The sequence below is a fragment of the Aethalodelphis obliquidens genome, unplaced genomic scaffold, assembly GCF_003676395.1.
Source record: "Aethalodelphis obliquidens isolate GAN/ISIS:26980383/991018 unplaced genomic scaffold, ASM367639v1 scaffold1, whole genome shotgun sequence".
In the NCBI taxonomy this organism is placed as follows: Eukaryota; Metazoa; Chordata; class Mammalia; order Artiodactyla; family Delphinidae; genus Aethalodelphis; species Aethalodelphis obliquidens.
The window spans coordinates 15,405,379-15,410,320 of record NW_020837945.1 but is presented as its reverse complement, the minus strand read 5'-3'; the positions used below and the strand labels follow the sequence as shown (position 1 = coordinate 15,410,320).

Here is a 4,942-nt window from a genome sequence, read left to right as displayed (position 1 = left end):
TATTTATTTTTGGCTGCATTGGGTCTTCCTTGCTGCGTGCAGGCTTTTCTCTAGTGGCGAGCGGGGGCTACTCTTCATTGTGGTGCACAGGCTTCTCATTGCGGTGGCTTCTCTTGTTGCGGAGCACAGGCTCTAGGCGTGCGGGCTTCAGTAGTTGTGGTGCTTGGGCTCAGTGGTTGTGGCGCACGGACTTGGTTGCTCCGAGGCATGAGGGATCTTCCTGGACCAGGGCTTGGCCCGTGTCCCCTGCATTGGCAGGCGGGTTCTTGACCACTGCGCCACTGGGGAAGTCCCTACATTATATTATAAAGATATATACATATTACATAGAGAGATCTAATTTAAACAACTGCTTCATAATATTACATTGTACTTTGTATTTAAATTATGCGGTTGTGTGGATGGATATATAAATTGTGTCCAGTTTTTTCTCTATTTTAAACAATGCCACAGTGAACACCTAAAAAAACAAACAAATAAACAAAAAAACAGTTTCTTTTATGAGAAAGCTGTGTCCTCTTATTGAGGCTCTATTAGAGAAATTGCTTTTCAGTAGTAAGGAAGATTTTAGAAGTAGGAAGAATTAATTACAACTATTTATACTAACTTAGAATGGATTTTGTTTCCTCCTTTAATATTTTTTGCTTGTAAGAGAAAATTTGAGGCCTACTTCTGACTACATAGAACTGTAGAGAGCAATGTGCTTTTAATATAATTTCTGTTAAATAATTTATTCTCCAATTCCTTGTTAGCTTTTACAGGAATTTATGACATATAATAGTTCAGTAAGGTGGCTGGCTAGATATGAGATATATTAAATGAGAAGGTTTTCTATTTATCTCCAGTAACTGGCTAGAAAATATCCTGATAAAAAGGATTTCCAATACATAATGATAAAAGCAAAATAGCCATTTCTAGAAATAAAATTCTGGTGAGAAATGGCTGGAACTTACTCAAAATAAATTTAAAACCTGTTTTAGAGAGTTGTAAAGGAAAATTTAAATAAATGGAGCACCGTACCACATTCCTGAATGGGAAGAAGTGTGTATTAGTCAGCTTGGGCTATCATAACAAAAGACCACAGAGTAGGAGGTTTACATAACAGAAAGAAATAAATAATAAAAATAAATAATAGAAATTTATTTTCTCAAGGTTCTGAAGGCTTGGGAAAGCAGTTTGCGATCTAATAGACTTTAGCCATAAATTAATCCTACAAATTCCTCTATGGACCAAGTAGTTCATCATAGCATTATTTAGCCTAGTAAATAGTAGTGAATAAACCTTTAGAAATGGAAAAAAAGTGAATCCCTGTACATCTACTCAAAGCTAAGTTTATTGAGGGTTTATTCTGTGCCAGACACTACATTCAGCTCTTTTCATGATTTTTTCACTTAATCTTCACAATAACCTCAAAAGGTAGATATTATCCTCTTTTAGGAGTTTTAGTAAGCTAATAAGCTGTTTATAATAAACATAGAATAACATGAAAAGTGCTCGTGACATACTAAACATAAAAGCAAGACACATGTATCGAGAATGATTATAACCATGCATAAGAAATATGAATAGAAAAATAATGTGAATAGAAAAATAATGAATAGAATAGAAAATAATGAAAAGAAGTCCGTGAAAGGTGAACACATTCTTATTTATTCCAATTTGCTTTCATGGGTACGCATGAATCTTGAGACAATAACCACCACCACCACTATAAAACTATCAAACATGATTTTAAAAACAAAAACCAGAAAGAGAAAAATTTAAGGGTAAGTCAGCCAGAAATGTAAAAAAAGCAGGAAGTTATATTTCACTCAGCTAAAAGCTGAGATCTTGATGGTGGTCCCCAAGGCCTGCTGTGATGGGCTCCCTCCCCTCCCCTCTGGCTTCATCCCCCAGCTCTCCTCCTCTTTTGTGTCCCCAGCTCCACAAGCCTCTTCTTTCTCAGCACACCAGATACTGTCACTCCATGGGGCCTTGGTCCAAGGGGTCACTCTTCCCAGAATTCTCTTCTTGCAGCTACCTCTAAGAACACCTTTCCAGGTGACACTTACCCAGTATCACCTTCTCAGTGAGGCTCCTCTAGTCAAGATTGCACCCTACCTCCATCCTACCATCCCACCTCCAACCTCTGTATCTTGTCCTTCATTTTCTCTTTCCATATCACCTGTCACATTCCAACATACTAGAGAATTGGCTTATTTCTTTTGCTTCATGTTTATTACCTGTCTCACTCCACTAGAATGTAAGCATCTCAAGGGCAGGAGATTTACACACAAATCCTCATCCACATTGCATCTCAAGTATCCAGGACAATGCCTGGAATCCAAAAATATTTGCGGAGTGTTGCCAAAGGTGCTGTCCTAGAGTAGAGAAAAGGCCTGAAGAGTGAAAAAAAAAAATGATCCCAAGGTGAGTTCTGGGAAATACAAGCAGTGGCCTACTTGGAAAGTGATTATAGTAGATCTTACACTGTTTGACTTATCAGTACTGTTGATCTTATGACACCAGCCCCACCAAGAATAATTGGGTTAAGACTTTGCAGTTGTGACATTTATGGCTTACTTCATCTAGGTTTTATTTTGCTTGCAAATAAGTCAATGTCTTACAATGATTTTAACATGGGGAAAGGTCCACAGTAGTATACTTTGTTCTAGCCTTTTTTTATTCATACTCTGACTCTTTTCAATAGTTGTGGCTTTCTCAGAACTCTCTGCACCTTATCCTTTTTTCTTTCCAGCCGTAGGTGGCAGCACACCACTGCCTACAAACGGCTGCGTTTGTAAGTCAGAGCTGTTGGTCAGGAAAGAGCAGCTAATGAATAATCAGTCCAAGCTGATTGGCAAATTAATGTCTTCATTAAGTGAACTAACCGGCTTCCTTTATAAACAAGGTCAGAGTATTTATAACCCAGTGCATTTCATAAAGCAAAATCCATCTACACTGATGTGACCTCACTAAGGTACCCATGATTGATCTGCATGGAGCATATGCAAAACCTCACTTGGAAAACCATCTTTAATAAGGACTGGTACCGTTCTGATGTAATCGTTAATAAAAGGCACCCTTGCTATGCAGCCTCATTTTTCTCACACGAGGTAAATGAAAAAGTGAATACCTTAAACAGGAGCTACTATTATAAGATGATATTGGGTGGCCTGTTCCAAATTGAGTTCTTAGTAATAAAAAATAAAGTGTGATCCTTATTGATCAAATATATCTTCTGTCACTTAGGCTAGACAAAAACTTATTTCACATTTAGAGTACGCTGTACAGGTATAAAGTTTGATGTTTACCGTCTACTCTATGTCACATTTCGAGTGATTCAAATGCTTAATGTTGCCATCATTGTCAGAGAACTATGTGAGAAGTTCAGAAAATCTTCTCACGAGGTGATCAGGCGTCAGGGACCTGGTGAATTTCTCTTTCTAGAACAGTGCTGTACAACAGAAATATAAGGCAAGCCACAAATATGAACTGTATGTGTAATTGTAAATTTTCTAGGAGCTGCATTGAAAAACGCAAGAAGAGAGGAAATTAATCTTAATTCTGTATTGTAGTGTCTTTAACCCAATATATCAAAAGTATTTAGCGGGTAATCAATATAAAGACAACGGAGGTATCCTACATTCTCTTTTTCACTCTAAGTATTTGAACTCTGGTGTCTATTTTACACTCACAGCTCATCTCTGTTCAGACTAGCCTCATGTCCAGTGCCTGATATCCACGTGTGGCCAGTGGGCACTGTGATATCCAGCTCAGCTCTAGAGATTTAGTATCTGTTATGGATTCAATTGTGTCCCCTCAACATTCAGATGTTGAAGACCTAACCTCCAGTACCTCAGGAGGTGACCTTATTTGGAGACGAGATCTTTACAGAGGTAATCAAGTTAAAATGAGACCGTTAGGGTGCGTCCAAATCCAATATGACTGATGTCCTTATAAAATGGGGGAATTTGAAGACAGACTCGCACAGGGAGAGCGCCATGTGAAGATGAAGACAGAGAAGGGAGTGATGGGCCTACCAGCCAAGGAGCACCAAAGGTTGCTGGCAAGCTACCAGAAGCTAGAGGAGAGGCGTGAAACAGCCTCTGCCTCACCGCCCTCAGAAGGAACTGACCCTGCTGTCACCTTGATCGTGGACTTCTAGCCTCCAGAACTGTGAGACAATAAATTTCTGTTGCTTAAGTCACCCATTTTGTGGAGAGAAATACAGTTCCTGCTGTTGGTAGTGGGCACTTTGTTCCATCACTCTGCAGCTTTTCTTTTCCTACCTTGAACCTCTTCTCCTCTTTCTGCACTTTCCCTTCTGTTCTCACCACTCAGGCTCCCAACCTCCTCTCATGGAATCTCCTAGTATTTCGCTCCCATGCAGACAGGCTGGGAGTTTCCCCTTCAGTGAGCATGAGAGGGGCACATCCTGAGCAGTGAGTAAAGAAGGCTGATTTGCTTCAGGTCTCTAGCGGGGATAATATTATCCACTAGGCTGTCTCCCTAGAGCTGCTATAACGCAGGTCCAGTGCTGTTTGAGAAAGTGCTTTGAAAACTGTACATAACTGCATAGATGAGAATGAGTGTTTTGTAGGTGGGATGAAGTGTTTCTCAAATTATTTTCATTTCTTCTCCCTTTAATTATCTGGGCTCCCCACTTCACAGAAGGAAATGATCAAAGGGGAAAAGACCCTGACACTTTCTTGCCATCTGGCAATAGTGCGCTTCTATTGGTTGTCTCTCCAGCACTTCTGCGGACACTGCAGAAGCTCCCTCCTCCCCCATTCACAAACCAGGTGCTGTGGGTGACATGGATCCCACTCCATCTCTAGAAATGGGTCCCAACCTGTGTGTATATATATGTAGACACACATATTCTATTAATCTGTTTCTGTTTCTCTGGAGAACCGTGACTACATCTATTGTTCTTATTAATTCATGGCAAGGGGTCATA

The 4,942-nt window shown here is 39.9% G+C and overlaps 1 long non-coding RNA gene across 2 annotated transcripts in view; it reads left to right on the top strand.

Annotated features, from left to right (window-relative positions):
- Positions 1–4,942, top strand: part of LOC113617933 (uncharacterized) — a 42,164-nt gene that overhangs the window by 1,173 nt on the left and 36,049 nt on the right. The window lies entirely within an intron of this gene.